Raw genomic sequence first — 18,835 nt, forward strand, 5'->3', positions numbered from 1 at the left:
GCATATGATATACAAATATAATATAAAAATTATATTTTATAAATTTAAATCCTAATTCTTTTGCAGCAAAAATATTCTATATTATTTTATAAAATTATAATTATAATATTTTGTAATTAAAAATCATGTATTCTCTCTCGTGTGAAGATAATATGGAAAATATATCAATAATGAAACCTTCGCGAGAAAGATATAATATATAATATATAATATTTTTATTACTCTTTATGAGAGAAAGAGATGTTAATATAAATGAAGCATATGATATACAAATAGAATATAAAAATTATATTTTATAAATTTAAATTGTAATTCTTTTGCAGCAAAAATATTCTATATTATTTTATAAAATTATATAATTATAATATTTTGTAATTAAAAATCATGTATTCTCTCTCGTGTGAAGATAATATGGAAAATATATCTATCGATGATGAAATTGTGAGAAAGATATATAATATATACATTTATCACTCTTTATGAGAGACGCTAATATAAATGAAGCATAAATATAATATAAAAATTGCATTTTATAAATTTAAATCGTAATCTTTTTCTTCGTATCGAAGATTCTATATTATGCAAGTCTAAAATACAAGTCGACCCAGTTTTTGCTTTAATAGAATCTGATCGTCTTGAAAAAAAAAGTTAACAGTAGCTATAGATCGTCTAGCACTGGAACTGGCAGAGGCCGATAAAGAGCCATGCTATTGCATGGCAGTGTTAAAAGGTTTATACGGCAGTTGGCGGCTGCCATACACGATGACACTCTCTACGCAGTCATCTGCTTCCCGTCATTCAACAATCGATAATAAGATCCGCGCGCAGTGAGCCCGGTTTTTAATAAACAATTACGTTACGCTTTACTTTTAACCGGACGAGAGAGATTACACAATGATACTCTTTGTTAATCAAAGCAAAGATTTATGCTGCGATATATATTTATATATATTAATATACATATATGAATTTAAATGCAAGATATCGTATTATATATATTTTTTTTCGATCATATTATTCGGCGTAAATCCGTATTTTAACAAAATGCAAAGATTGAGACAATCAAAGATGCGATTTGAGTTTGGCAACAGAAGCGAATAATATTATACATATCAATGAACTTTTTCGAAACTTTAAAGTTATTTATTATACTCATGAGATCACAAGATTTAACATTTTTATAAAATTTAAAATATTTATAAAATTTATAAAATAATATTTGTATATTTATAATTAGTATATTTTTTAAAGATTCTAAATTTTAAAAAATATTTATAATAAGAAAACATAGTGTGAAAATATAGAATTTATAATATTCATAAAATTTAAAATAATGACAGATTTAACACGAATGCCTTTTCTTATTATATTTAATTCTTTAATATCATATTCTATCGCAAAAAATTCTCCGACAGTTACTTTTGATTGAATAATTTAATTACAAGGAGTCTGCTATATTAAAATAATCTGTCAGTTGATTTGTCTCCAGTCTTTATGCTTGTAATAAAAATAAGGCTGTTATGTTAAGTTCCTCTATTTCGAATTTTATGGAAAAATTCTTATGAATATAAAAGTTTCTTTAAAATGGTTTATTCACGCGTTTAAAAGTTATTAAAGTTTAAAATATACTAGATTTTTATATTTTTATTAACTATATCCTGTATGTAATTGTCTTTTCGTAAAAATTTATAATGGCGATATTAGGGCTTTTAAATTTGTAAAATTAAATTAATTTAATTGTCAAAAAATTATTATTCAATTATAACAAAAGAAGATATAAAAATGCGTTTTTCGTATATCTTTTCTTCTCTCTTTTTCTCTATTCGAGCGTCACTTTACTCCTTAACGACTGACCAGCAGATCAGCTGACAAGTTGCCTCGCGTCTCTGCGGACGTGTATTTCGGCGTGATAAATATTCCATGAAATATATGTTTCTTCCTGAGTCGGCCACGGTATATTTGCATGGACCTCCCTGGCGGTTCGAATGTCGACGGTAACTCGCAATGGGAGGAGCAGCCCTTCTCAAACCCATCAAAAAAGTTTTATGCGCGTGAGTGGTGGTCGTGCGGTCACGGCTTTACACGCAGTGTCTGCGTAGTGTCACTCAACGCACGCACACACTGAAAAAAAAAATTTTAACTTGACCAATCCTCTCAATTAAATATTATTTTATTAATTGAACATTTACATTGAGAGAATTTTCTCTTAGAATTTACCCTGAAAATCATGTAATTGTAGGACAGTATGGTATGGAAAGAATTTCATGAGAATTTTTTTTTATTAATATTTATCACAATAAAAATAATCAAAAAACTGCATAGTAAAATTAATCAAACATATTTTATATTTTATTGTAATAGATATTATTTTTATTGTGATAAATATTAATCAGAAATTCTCATAAAATTCTTTTCATACTATATTGTCCCGATTATCATGATTTTCAGGGTAAATTCTAAGAGAAAATTCTCTCTGTGTAGAAATATTTAAATTAAATATAACATTAAATCTAACAAAACGTATATTTGACTTAAATACTAATATATGTTCAATTAACAAAATAGTAATTTAGTTGAAAGGTTTAGTCAAGTTAACAAGGTTTTTTCAGGTAACGCGCGATTGTTTCGGTATAAGATTAGAGGACAAAGTGTGTATATTCACCGTGTTAGGTCGCAACATCCATGACGAGAGAGAGACATTGTAGTTGAACAGTTTACTAGACTTCTTTGGATTTGTACCACAATTTTGGACAAAATGTGTATCTATGTAAAGAATTGTTTACTTTGACCTATTCGGTCGCTGAATAAATTAAAAGCTAAGTGGAAAAGGTATGCGAAAAGTAGCCTTTTTAGAACTTTTTCAGTTCTTTCCAAAAAATATATTGTAAATATTTTTGGAATATGTATATATTGTAGTATGATGATTTGTGTGCTATATAAAAAATAATACAATATAATATAAAATATTTGTGCTATATAAAAATAAAATAAATGTCTAATAAATCTTATACATATTATATAAAATCTTTTATTTTTTTATAAAAATTGTTAAACGTCTAAATCTTTTATTAATTTTTTTTAAATAAAAATCTTTACAAATATATATAGAATATATATCTTAAAAAATATATAATTTTTAAACGTCTAAATTACCTTTATATATATTATTTTATGTACTATACATTTTATATATACTATCTATATTTTATATGTATTTTTATATATCTTTTATCTTTACTATATATATATATATGTATGTATGTATCTATTATATAGTATATTGCGTATGTATATAAAGAATTATTTATCAGGAATTTTATTTATTTGTTTAGGAAACCAGGTGTAGGTCCAAACTTTTGTATGGCGTGGAAACTCCATTTTATAATTTTATCTAAATAAGTCCGACCTCCATCCCTTATGCTTTTCTGCGGCTAATGGACCAATAATGCAGCATCCGGCGCGACGAAACGATAGAAGACTAGCAACAGAAGAAAAATATTAGTATGGCTCGCTTCTGGAAACTTTGGCCATTTTTCAGGTAGTAAATATTTTAAAATAAATCTGTTAAACTCCAAATATTCAATATAATTGTATAAAGTTGAAGCAATGAGAGCCGAGACGTTGGATGGAAGCCGTCGGAATAAATTTCTAAATTCTGGTGAACTCCTTGTTTGGTCCTTGTTTGGGACCATCTTCAGTAAAATCTTCAATTTAAGAAAATTAAAATTTAGAAATTTATTTTCGGCTCTCATTGCCTCAACTTTTATTTATATTTTATATTGAATATTTTAAGTTAAGTCGATGACCGATTTTAATGAAGGAAATAACTAACGATAAGTAATCTCTCACAAGTAAAGGGGGAGGAATTACAACAATATCCCGTCGTAAATAAAACGCGTAGGGTCGACCATATACGAAAGTTTTTCGAAAGTTTTCACTTTTTTTTCTTCACTCTTCCGCTGCAATAAAATAGACGGAAGGGAAAGAAGGAAAATGCCGAAAGAGATAACGCGTGCGAAAGGGGAAAAAAGGGTAGCCTTGGATTCTTCGGGTTTCGTATTACGAAAGCGTCCCATAAAACATCTTTCAGCAATTTTGGATGCCAAATCCATAGCGTGATTCCCTACGGTTCCAATAGAATACGTAGAATACGATGTGTGCTTAATCCGTTCGTTGTCATGAATCTTTGTTCCTGTTTTGTGTAAGACTCGGCTTTGTGTCGAGTTTAACCCCCTCTCAGTAATGAAAATTTATTATTATTTGAGAAACCGGGAATTTTGTCATCCATAAAAATACCACTTTGTTTAGAATTAAAAAAAAATTTTATAACCGTTTTACAGTTTTAGGTAATTTTAATAGTTGGTTGGTTTTCAAAATAGTTTGAATCTTAAAAGTAGTCAAAAATAAAATGAAGGTCGTTCCCTACTTTTTCTTTTTTTAGAAAAAGTATATTTTATTTATACTCTGAAAACTCCAATAATTTTAATTCTCCGTTGTCATAAAGGTTTTGTTCCTGTTTTGTAAGACCGTCTTTGTCGAGTTGATCCCCTAACAATGAAAATCTTTGAAAACCCGGAAGGCTAACTTGTGATGTCATTCACAAAAATGCTACTTTGTTCAGAATTTAAAACAATTTAAGATCGTTTTATAGTTTTAATTTAAATAGTTATAGTTAGTTAGTTTTTAAAATAGTTTTGCTCAAAGTAGCCAAAAATGAAATGAAGATCCGCACCACTATTTTTTTTTTTTAAATGTATATTTTCTTATTTTATTATTACATTAATACTTTGATTTCTGAAAATTCTAATAATTCAACTCTAAGGTAGTTTGATAAAAAAAACAAACACAAAAGAAAGAATACAATTATTTTTTTACAACTTTTTTGAAAAGCTTTGAATCGAATTGTGATTTATTAATTATAAAAATCTTGTTAACTTTAATCTTTACAATTCTTTTTTAGAGAGAGATTTCAATGTTCTAACACAAATTGTGCTTTAAAGTAGTTCTTTTTTACAAGGCTTAATTTAAATTTTTCAGAATTATCATGTAATCGAAAATTTCAAAAGTATGTAATTCAAAATTTCAATTAAATTCAAAACTTTTCATCAAAAAAGTTGTAAAAAAAATTGTATTCTTTCTTTTGTGTTCTTTCTTTTCTCGTCGAACTACCTTAGAGTTGAATTATTGGAATTTTCAGAGACCGAAATAATAATGTAATAAAAAAAAATAATAATAAATTAAAAATTCGTTAAAAATTGTTAATTTTGAAAATTGTTAATTTTGATTTACAATTGTTAGATTTACAATCAGGAATCGACATCCTTGTACAAGTATAAATAATTGAAAAATATAAGTGTACTTTGTGGGTTGTAATTATTAACGAAAAATCTTAAACTTATTTTTTATCTTTGCAATGAATTCCCTTGAAAATTCTAACAATATATATATATTAAAATTTCTAGAATTAATTAGAATTAATTGATTACTTCTAAATATAATGAACAATTTTAAAATTTCTAAAACGAATTATTGAGGGCCTTACTAAAATTGTTAACTAAAGTTAATTAATTTAGCCTTAATCATTATGCACATAAATTAAGACGTTATTTCAACGTTAGTCTTTATACACATTGATACATGTTTTATTGCAAATTAAATTTTTATATGACGTCTATTTCCGTATATGGCAAATATTTCGTAATTTTACTCAACAAATATACAACGAATATATAAGTATTACATTTTCTTATAAGACTCATAAGAAACGTATAATTCTATTTATATTTTATCAATAAATCTCGTCGGTCAACCATGCATTTTATAGTACAATCTTACTTTGCTTCATGAGCGATATTTCGCTACAATTTACGACGAGTCATTCTCACCTCTTTTCTCAAGCGAGCGAGTTTCCTTACATGAGCAGTAATCGTGTGACTTTTTCTTAGGAAACGTGAAAAAATTTTACATTAACTTTTTCGCCACGAAGCTTGCTGACAAAAAAAAAACATAAAGCAGAGAGTAATATTAATATCGTAATAATAGATATTTTTTGAAAATGGAATATAGATATGATATTTATATTTCTGTCAATATTACAAAGAAAAATATACAAGTAACATAAGTTTAATGAGAACAAATTTTTTATAACATAGCCATATATCTTCTAAAATTTTTTCAAGTTATATACATATATATAAAATTTTATTATTTCAATTATATGTTTCGTTAAAAATTTTAATATAGCTGAAATTATGGTTTCATTTTCCACGCCTAGACCTGAATAATCTCTCTATTATTGGTGAAAAGTTTCACGGGGGAATCCGAATTTATACAAGAAAAAAAGAAATTTCGCTCCTTTCCCACGATTGCTGCCATAAACGAACCTTAATTAAGTAAGGATAATTCTTTGAAAAGGAAAGCGTAGCTTTTCATATTCGATGTCAGTAGAATATCTCCGTTTTAAATGAGGTAATCGTGGAAAGAGATAATAAAGCATCTTTCCGCTATTTTATTGCGTTATTCATTTCGCCGGAATACCTGAAAGTTGTACGGTAGTTCTTCCTAATTTGAAAACATCTGTTTTCACAAAATCGAAGGACAACCAGACTATTACGACCGCACTAAAAAAATGTTTCTATGGCACGCGCCTGCACTAAAATGCACGACCAAAGATTTTTACTTCTGAAAAATATTAGATACGTCCTTGAATAAAATACCTGCTTCTGGCATGTCGTTCTAAAAAGAAGAAAAAACCACCTTCCTGTTTAATAACCAATTAACCGACCATTTTTTGGCGACTAAAGAATAAAAGTCGATCAAGGATGTAGATCGTCCTAAGTTCTAAACAAGAACGAATATTACAGGTTCCACGCGAAAAAAGAAGAAAAAAGGGAGGCACCATTAATTTTTTATTTATATTTTAAATTAATTATTATATATAATAATTTATATATTAATCCACCATTAGCAAACTGGATCTTTTAATATAAAGGATTGAAAGGATTGGGTCTTTAAAGTTCACTCCATATTATTTTTATGTTCTAGTCTTTCAAAAAATTCAAAAATATTCTGGGCTATTTGTTAATATCTCTATTATAATATCCAATAGATTTTAAAGCCAAATATTAAACTCAATTGTTTATACAAAGCGAAATTTTGCTGATGGAAAGTAAATATATATAAAATTAGATGTAAAAATTTATTATTATTATAATTCAATTATATACAATATATTTAATGTAACAATTCTTTTTTTCTTCTTTTACCATCCCAACTGAACATTTCAAGGCAACTTGTGGCATCAATTTTGATGCACATTTTACGAATTAAAATTTGAAAGTGTCAGAGAGAGACAGAACATATAGTGTTCGCAAGGATTTATCGCGCGACAGCGAAGAGATTGAAGCTTCATTGAAGTTCAACGAGAGAAGAGAAGTCTCTCTCTCTCTCTCTCTCTCGCGTGCAAAAGCAAATGCGAGGAAAGAAGAGAGGACGAGGATGCACGAAGGAAAAGGTAGAGAGACAAGGATGCCGCCGGCGCCTCTGATCTCGGCGATTCCATCATCAGCGACTCCGGAATAGCAGATAAAAGGCAATTGGATTTAAATCATGAATACGAACGAAGCGGGCGTGGAGGAGGAGAGAGAAAGAGGGAGAGAGAGTGAAAACGCGACAGACACACGAAGAGAGGCAGCCCGAGAGCCCCGACGGCAATCTGGTGGTAGCTTTGTGACGGTAATGGCTTCAACCCCTGGCCTCCGACCCCCGGGGGTGCCTTGCACCCCCCCCCCCTCTTTCATCCCCCCTCCCCCTTTCCTTCTCGTTTACCGGTGAACGCAGACATAGACACGTGGTTTCACGTGTTGCCCCGATGTCGAATCTGAAATGCACGCAAATATACATATATATGTATATACAGGGTGCACCTGAAAGAAACATATACATATGGACCACACCGTCAGATTCTCTGGTCAATTTAGAGACGATTTTTCCTCGGCAAAAGTGTCGGGGGAGGTCATCATTTTTTGTCATCGTATATCTTTTAACTCAGCCTCAAAATTAAAATTCTATTAAAGTAAACTCTACCTGAAATTCACTGAAGAATGTAGTTTTGTTAATATTTTAACTCCACAAAGTTTAGTTTGTGAGAGAAGCCCTCTTTTCAATCATTTATATAACTTGAAAATTATAGGTGCCTTGACACTGAGGAAAAATCGTCTCCAAATTGGATTGGATAGTGTGCTTTATTTATTTTTTTTTAGTTACACCCTGTATATATACGGGTGTCCCATTTTAAAGGACCCACTCAAATATCTCAGAAACACTGCGTTAAATAAAAAAATGTTTCCTACAAACAGTTGTAGGGTTTCGAGGGGGACATAACATAGTAATATTCATATGACCTTGGGCGGCGTCTCCAAGGTCAAGTGAAGGTGAGAATAAATTTTTTAAATGGAAACCCATATTTTTTATTATAACACCTTTTTCTACTAATTAATTTGAACAACTTTTATCTGAAGCATTTTTTTATTTTCTTTAAAATTCATTCTCACCTTTACTTAAGGTTAACCTTCACTAACCTTGGAGACGCCGCCCAAGGTCAAATAAATATTATTATGTTATGTTCCCCTCGAAACCCTACTTTTGTAGGAAACATTTTTCGATTTAACGCAGTGTTTCTGACAATGAGATATTTGAGTGGGTCCTTTAAAATAGGACACCTGGTATATGTATCTGTGTATAGAGAATTGCGACGGTAAATTGGCAGCGCGCTCTCTTTCTCTATCTCTCTCTCTCTTTCTCACTCAAGCACGGGGTCGGCTGGAAAATATTCCAATTAATTACAGGTACAAAAGTGCGTTACGAAAATAATAATAACGTTTGCGTTATTAAGCGACGCAGATTTTACGCGACGATGACGACGGACGACGACGAACGAGCAACTCCATCGGGAGCAAATCAATTCGTTTCGGTACTCTATTTTCAATAACGAGTGTGTGTAAAAAAATGGAAGCGATTCTATTAACCGTTAAAACATACATATAAGCATCGCGAAAAAAGAGAAAGAGACTAGATATATCAATACATATTTTTTTTATTCCTAATTATACCGTAATTCGTGTCTGTAATTTTTTAAATGAGTTTTTTAATGCAGAATATCGGCAGAAATAATTATTAATAAACAGCTCCTGTATAAGCTGAAATAAAATTAAATAAAATATTATCAAAATATTATTTGTGCCTAATAAATTATCGTTGGTTAAATGCAGTTTTTAGTAGAATAATATTGTGCCGAAAATAATTTAAGCGCGTTATTTATTTTTTATTTTCAATAACGAGTGTATAAAGAAAAAAGATTCTATTAAAATATATAAGCTTCGCGAAAAGAGAGACTAGCTAAATTAATACGTTTTTTGTTAGTAATTATATCGTAACACGCGTCTATAATTTTTTTAATGAGTGTACTCTGCAGAAATAATTAACAAACAACTTTTGTAAGCTGAAATAAAATTAAATATTTCAAATTATTAAAATATTATTCGCGTGCAAATTTTAAACGGCCTATAGTTGATTAAATGCAATTTTTAACAGAATAATATTGTGCCGAAAATAGTTTAAGCGCGTTATCTATTTTTTATTTTCAATAATCAGTGTGTAAATAAAAAGGAAGCAATTTTATTAATTGTTAAAATACCGATATAAGCATAAAAAAAAGAGGCTAGATAAATCAATGCATTTTTTATTCTACTGACTATAATTCGCGTCTGTAATTGTTTTAATGAGTGTACTCGGCAGAAATAATTAATAAACAATTTTTGTGAGCTGAAACACAATTAAATATTTCAAGTCATTATTCGTGTGCATAATATCGTTGATTAATTGCAGTTTTTGGTAAAATAATAACGTGCGAAAAATATTTTAGAACACTAAATTATATATCTTGCAGCCTATTTTACGCCCGATACTACTGAAGGGTGCACAGAGAGAATTTTCTTTCAGAATTTACTCTGAAAATCATGATAATCGTGGGACAGTATGGTAAATGGAAAGAATTTTATGAGAATTTCCCTGATTAATATTTATCACAATAAAAAATAATAATATCTATCACAATAAAATATAAAATATGTTTGATTAATTTTACTATATAGTTAGTAAATTTTACTATGCAATTTTTTTATTCGATATTGTCCCACGATTACCATGATTTTCAGGATAAATTCTAAGAGAAAATTCTCTCAGTGTGAGAATCAATTTTCTTCTCAATCGGCCTATTAATTCGATAAAAATATATATCAATGAAATATCGATGTCGGATACATATTTGTGACGATTTAAAATCGTTGCCCCGACACATACATATGTAGCGAGAGAAAAGCGCTTCCTGGAGAATCTTCTCTCATCCTAATCGATCCCACCGACCCCGTTTATGGATGAGAGACTCGCGGAAAGCCCGGACGTCGACATCGCGACCCCCGTTCACGAGCTCCACCCACCCACGCACGCGTCACCGTCGTCGTACATGCGCAACCCAGACGGTTCGCGAGATGACATGTTCGCCAAACATCGTAAAACGGCCCGTAGTACCGTAATCAATCCGGCTGCAATTAGCAGACGCACGCCCGCTGCGAGAGAGAGAAAGGGAGAACTGTATAGCTGAATTTACGCCCGCTCACCGATGAATTCTCCCGGGGGACAACTAACTCGGTTTACCGTCGTCGCGATGAACGCAATTGATAATATGCAGTGTATAATACGCAGTGACCACCGGAATGTGCGTTAAAGATAGCGAACGCTCTTAAATCTTATATTGACTCGTATACTGACGCATATATATTAACAATAAAATAATTAATTTTTTTATCCCTCAAACTCAAGAGAAAAACTATAGGGCATTCCATACCAAATTTTTATCATTTTTTTTATGCTTTTGTATCTATTGAAAGTAGTTTCCATGAATTTTTTTAGATTTTTATCTCTATCGATTTCCGAGTTACACATTTTTTTTTAATTTTAAATATTTATATAACTTGAAGAAAAATAAAATTATTGTCATAAATAAGGTGGTCATTTTTTGTCTTCGAATGTATTTTTCGAAAAAAATATTGAAAAAATTAAAAAAAGAAAATTTAATAGTGTTTTAGTCAATTTTAATCGAAATTATTTTGGTATCTTACCATTCTTACCAACCACCTTATAAATGACAATACTTTTATTTTTCTTCTATAGTTATAAATATTTGAAATTTTTAAAGTCAATTTTTAAAAAAATGTGTAACACGGAAATCGATAAAGAAAAATAAAAAAAAAAGAAGCAAGTCAAAAATGGTCGGGGAAAAGTCGTTGATTTGGTATGGAATGCTTTATATATAATTATTATTATAATATCATTATATTAATATACATATATGCATACTATAATCCTTCGAATTCAAAATCTCGCTCTGTCGCGTTATAATTTTGACAAAATTTATATCATATAACAAAAGAATTACTTGAACGTAATTTATCACAAATAAACAAAGTTTCAGTATATACGATATGTAGAATTTTTATTACTAAAATTAAGTATATTATTAAAACTTATATTACCTAAAAAAAATAAGATAATAAGATTTTAATATGAAAAACTAATATAAAAAAGATTTTCGTGAATAAAAGAAATAGCGACGTAAGAGAGTAGTTTACTTACACCGAAATGCAAAGTGCGTAAAAAGAGTTCTTAAATCATACTGTTATATATTAACATATATATTAACAATAATTTTTTTACCTCTCAAACGCAAGATCAAAAATATATAAGTATAATTATTCTCTATAATTCTTTGAATTCAAAATCGATCCGTCGCGTAATAATTTTGACAAACTTTAGGACTAAAGTTATAACGAAAGAACAGAACTACTGCAATGCAATTTTTATTTATGGGATTATTTAAAATCCTTACGGCAAAGTAATATAACGTCAATGAATTGAGATAAAAAATATTTAATAGCTTGGAAAACATTAAAATCCGGAAATGTTTCAAAGAGTTCGGAACTCGTCAGAAAAAAGAGTCTGCATTCTTGCAAACGAAGGTAATTTTGAACATCTCATATAACATTATTACACACAGAAAACAATAAGCAATTTGAAATTTTTACATAAAAATGGCATTATCTCAAAATCTTAATTTTCGAACATAAGTCCGAAATGATCGAAATTTAGATAGAATCTAATTTCGTGTAAAGATTTCTTATTTTACTGGCCACCGCTTTGCAAGTATAAATATTGTCGTCGGCATTTCTCTCATAATTTTCTTGTATTGTATTTTAAGTTACACAAAAAAAATAAGGCAAAAAACATACAATTGATTTCACAGGTCGCCCAAAAAAATCGCCTACATAGACGTAACAATGGCCGACAGCCATGTTACAAGCAAAAATGTCTTTTGCTGATGCCATCCCTTGATTTAAAGTTTATTTTAATGTATTCCACTGCCAATATTGTACCCGTCACCCTCCATCGACTTACTTTAGTGTAAATGAGGAAAACCCAGCAGGAACTTTATTTGAAACATTTTGAGTCATAATAACCTTTGTAAATACTCGCATTCGTCCGATCCTTTGACAATGCGGCACGAAAAGGACCCAGAGAAGGACTTGCATTTCCGCATTTTTCGTCACCGTTCGCTCTTCTTATTATAGAACGACGCAAATATTTATGCTCTCTCATAGACGCGACTTGATCGGATTATCGAGCGAATTTATAAAAATTAAATCAGTATTTAATTAATAAAAAAATGTTAATAAATATTAAATATAAATAAGTACTTATTTAATTAATAAGTATTTAATTAATAGGTATTTTTACTCAAGAATTTTTATCAAGAATTATATATTTCACAAAATCAAATATTTTAATATAACTCACGCAAAAGTGATAAATTCAAGAATGATTTACATTTATTAAAGAATTGTTTTTCACGGAATATCTATGGATCTCACATCATTTTAATATAACTTGCTTTAACTTGCTGTAAAATCAAATTACCAATCAATATAGATGGATGAATTATGAAAAATTAAGATTTTTATGGCCTAAGACACTTTTTTAATTATACAATAAATTACGAGATATATATTGTAAAATTATATATATATATGTATATAATATAATTGTGACTTGAAATGTTTAATGCATCAAAAATTAATTATCAATTACACGATTGATTGTTACTTGTGATGCGAGATTATATTCAAATACAAAAAAAGGTATTATTAAAGAATCTTTAAGGAAATAATTATCACTTGTAAATATATTGTAACGGATTGATAATTTATAATTCTCATTCTTTTTTATTTGATTTTTACTTTGGATGAATAAATTGTGCGAAATATTTGTTTCGATAAACTGCTGTTTTGAGATTTTCAATCGTGAAGTTAATTAATCGCATACGTAAAATAATTTGTGAATTGTGCTATAGTTTAAATAGCTGTATAAATGATCTGTTGTATATTTTTGATAAAATGGTGATTAGAATAAATTTATTAAATATTATATAAAACAGTGACTAAAAAAACTAATAAGTTTATTAAAACATTTGTTTATAGTTATCTTCAGTGTTTGGCTTTCTAAATTTGGAAATAATGATAATGATCAATTGCGTGCATCGGCCAAAAATTATTCTGATATAATTTTTAAAATATGTCATTAAAATTAAAAAAAAAATAATTAACCATAAAATATAAATATATATAAATTAGAAAATAGTGTAAATAATTAGTATTTAAAAAAAAAATTATTGCACACAATTCAATTTTTATTCGTTAAACAAGAAAGCTTAAATTTATTAAACACACTGTTTTCTTTTATTTTTATACACGTATGCATAAAAATATTCCAATACATACCTATATAGTATATATGTGTGTATGCATGTGTGTTTATAATATAACTAGAATAGAAAAATAATACGCAGCTAATAAAATATATAATCAATTCCATTCGGATCGTATTTTTACTCTTTGATTCACAATTATAGATGTACAAAACAAAATTTTTAAACATTTTATCGGTCGAAAAATGGTTGGTTACGTAATTCTGTGTAATCTCTAAAATGAGTGTAGATGACAGTACTAAACAAGCACGCAATCTCTAGTCACTGTTTTATCATTAAATATATATATACAGGTCATCTTTTTTTATGTACGAATTCAAATAACTATATATATAGTTTTTACAAATTATTTTTTAAAATAATCCTTTACATTTGAGCAAACTATTCTAAACATTTGCACAAACAATTTTATTTAGTATTTATTATTTCTACAAAAGTGAATAATGAATAAATTTTACAATTAGTATTATTTGTACATCTTATATAAAAAAAATCACTGTTGAAACTAAGAAAACTCTTAGAAATGAAGAAATTGAGAAATTAATTATCAATCAATTGTTACTGAGTGATTTTATCAATATCAGTATTGTATAGCGTCAGTATTAAATATAGAATTTGTATTTTCAGCTAAAACAATGCAGCAAGGTGTCTGACATAATCTCTACGCTGGTGAAGGTGTACAGCAGTCAGGATTTATTTGTCAATGAGCATCGCACAATTTAGTGAAGGAGAGTATCAAGCTGCAACTCAACTCGATTATCTTAGTTGAATTCCAAGCAAAACAGATACATAAAATATCTAAGAAATACAAAATATAAGTGTGATCATAAATATAAAATTATATTATATATTACATAAATATTATATAAAATATTATATTATTAAATATAAAATATTATATTAGAAGAAAAATATTTCTATTGCTTGTTTTCAAAATTAAATATCTTTTTCTAAGATTATTATTCTAGAATTTTAGAAAATATAATGCGAGTGACTAATTTTTTATAATTCCATTGTTCTGATATTTCTGATTATCTTATATTAGAAAATATATTGTTACCTGAAATAAATATTTTATATTTAATAAATATATTTTCTAAAATTCAATATATATATGAATATGTGATATAAATTCCACGCGCATGCGCGAGAAATCCAATATACGATTTATTAAAATTATTATTGATTAATAATACGTAAAAAATAATATAATGTATTTTATATTTTATTTATAATATAAATATATCTCTATTATTTATTTTTATTATTTATATTTTTTTATTGTAATATATAATTTAATTTATTTTTATTTATGCAAGACCGTGATTACAATAAATTGTACAGAAAACAGAAAAATATACATTTAATAATAATAAAACATCATTAATTCTACTAATTTCTTACTAATTCTATTTTTCATTTAACGGCTTGTCGATTAGCGATTTTTATTTATTTATTTGATTTATAATCTCAGGACTCTTGCGCTTATTCAGTGGCAGAATCTGCGAGAAAAATCAGTTTTCATATATTTTTGTTATTAATTTACAGATAATTATTAATGCAATTAATTAACGTGCAATAATACGAGTCTTTTAATATCTTCGATAATTCATCTAAATTAATAGATTATATTTTGCGAAGAGATTTAACGAGCAATAATATATGTCTTATTGCGCTCGAAAAATCGTCCGAGTTAATAGGGGAACATATTTTGCGAAGAGGTATAGTGTAGTAATATGTGTCTTTTCAGGTCCGAAAAATCATCTGAGTTAATAGGAATACATATTATGCAAAGAGGTAGATCGAAGTAACGTCGGTAATAAAGGTCGGTAATAAAGGTTGGTAATTTATCGATAATAACGTCGATAATTTACCAACCTTCATTACCGACGTTACTTCGAATAACCTCTTTGCATAACATGTATTCCTATTAACTCAGACGATTTTTCGGACATATTAAAAGACATTTATTGCCGCACTATCGACACTACCTCTTTGCAAATTATATTCTCCTATTAACGCGGATGATTTTTCGAATATATTTATTGCTGCACTATCGACACTACCTCTTTGCAAATTATATTCCCCTATTAACTCAGACGATTTTTCGGACATAAATGACACATATTACTGCAGAGATAGTGCAGTCTGTTCTATAGTTATACATATATATATATTTTTTTTTACATTATTACTTTATATTATTTGTTATATATTTTTACATTATTATTATTTTATATATTTTATGCATTATTTAAACAGATAAAAATAAGAATAATAATTAAAACAATTAAAAAATAATGTAAAGAATAATTATATTATTTTTTTTTCGAAAAAATAAAAGTTTGCGCAATTAAGTTATAGAACATTCTATATATAATTATAAAGTTTTTAACAAGATGATCTTGGAAATAATATGATTGATATGCTTAAAATAATCTAAATACAAATGCAATAAAAATATAAATGTGTACATAAATGTATATATATATAAATGCGTACATAAATGTATATATATATAAATGTGTACATAAATGTATGTATATATATATATATATATATATATATAAATGTGTACATAAATGTATATATATATGTGTACATAAATTAAAAAATTAAATGTAAAACGGTGACATAAAATAATGTAGTAAATGTAAGTAGTATAGGTCAATAAAAATAGTATAAATCAAAAAATATTAAAAGTTAATATTTATAATAATAAATAATAAGCAAAATTAATTAATTTGAAACATTATAATTAAGGGATTAAATGCAAAACAGTGATATAAAATAATGATGTAATCAATATAAGTGGTATAGGTCAATGAAAGTAGTGTAGATCAATGAAAGTAACTTAAGTTAATAAAAACACTATCAATCAATGCATATAACAATAAATAATAAGCAATATTAATTAATTTTGACATCATAAATTAAAAAGTTAAATGCAAAATGGTAACATAAAATAATGTAATAAATGTAAGTAGTATAGGTCAATAAAAAGAGTATAAATCGATAAAATATGACAAGTTAAAATTTATAATAATAAATAATAAGCAATATTAATTAATTTAGACATCATGATTAAAGGGTTAAATGCGAAACAGTGATATAAAATAATGGTGTAATAAATATACATATATATACGCGAAAAGATATAGCAGCGTTAAATTAATCATTTATGAGATATTGACGCTAAATTGAGAATAAAAGTCCATTGATTTTAAAATGGAATCGCGCATAATTCTGTATTCGCAAGCTGCCTAAAAGTTGCCTCTTTTTTGCGATGTTGATTAGCTGCCTCAATTTGCGTTGTAAATTATATTCATAACATCGAGAGGCTGTCATTGCGAGGGTTATATTAAGTGTTTTGTAAAGTCATAAGTGTTACAAACACTTGTTTAATTGTAATTTGCTCCTTAAAGTTTCTTTGTTTTGTTAAAAAATTAATTATATAAATAATTACTTATAATTATAAAATAATTAAAAATGTTAAAATTATTAAAAATTGACAACCTGCATAGATTCCTTTGGAAATGATAATCGAATCTTACGAGATATTTCCTTATTACAAAAGGTAAAATCGGCAAATGAAACGACAGTGTATATTGCGAGTTTATTAATTATTAATATTATATATATTATACTTAATTTTTATATATAACATATATATGTATGTGTGTGTACATATATGTATATATACACGCGTGCCCGACACGAAACACCTCTTTTCTCACATGCATGCATAAAAAGACACGCACATATATCACGCACGCACTCGCAAATTCTCAGAAAATTTATCGGGACACGCGCGTATATACACAAGACACCCTGTACGTTACGATACAACCGCAATGTTTTTTTTTTATTTTTTTTTATTTTTTTTTTTTAAATAAGATACATGCAAAGAATTATGTATATTAGCTCAAACAAGATAAGCCGTACTATCGATAGAAGGTTGATTCGTCATACGTAGGCTTCTTTCAGTTTCTTTATCAGTTTGTTTTTGTTTTTTTAATCCTTTTCTCATTCTCTCCTCTTTCTAGATCATCTTTCTTTGTACCGTCCCGGCACAAACCGTCCGGTTGTACCGTCTTTCACAGAATATCCTGCAGAACGAATATGCATATATGTATACGCGCGACTGTATGTATGTATATGTATGTGTGTTTGTATGCAGTCTTCCTTCAAGAAGGCCGACCCTTCCATAATTTATATGAAAAGCGTGATAACACATGTACTGCATTTTGTGTACGGAACACCTATTTTTTTTTGTCCGCAAATACCGCGAATTCCATGAGATGTCTCATCTTAATCTGCCCCAGATAGCCACAGTAATTATTGTGATATCATTTTGACGTCATTTAGCGGCAAAATGCATCACTTTGACGTCAAAATGACGTAATTTAGCGTAATACATCACTTTGACGTCCAAATGACGTCATTAGCATCAAAATACATCCCTTTGACGTCATTTAACGTCAAAATGACTACTTTAGAAGTAGAATCTCATCCAATTCGCAATTATCATAATTACATAAGACAACGTCGCACGTTTCTCCTTCAGTGTGTATATATATGTATGTGTGTGTGTGTGTGTGTACTTATGTTTCTGGTAGTGTACTGTTACACACCACCGTATTCTATGCGATTTATTCTCCTAAAGCTTATAGCGATAACTCAGTTTCATTGAAACGTCTTCAACTAGCGCTGATGTCGACGGGTTAATCGCAACGTCTAAAAGCAAGGGGGGAAGGGGGGCGGAAAAAGGGGATCTCGGTGTCGCGCGCGAATTTCTTTCGATCTTCGACAAAAGATCGATCATACGATAGTCCCGCCAAGTTATGCCATAATATATATATATATATATATGTACCTGCTGCGTAATGTAACATAGAGGCTTAGAACGATTTTCGAAATTTTTATAAAAATTGCAAATCCACGATAATATAATTTCAC

This window comes from Prenolepis imparis, unplaced genomic scaffold (assembly GCF_030444845.1).
Source record: "Prenolepis imparis isolate NDT839.2.m4 unplaced genomic scaffold, iyPreImpa1.0 SCAF_6, whole genome shotgun sequence".
In the NCBI taxonomy this organism is placed as follows: Eukaryota; Metazoa; Arthropoda; class Insecta; order Hymenoptera; family Formicidae; genus Prenolepis; species Prenolepis imparis.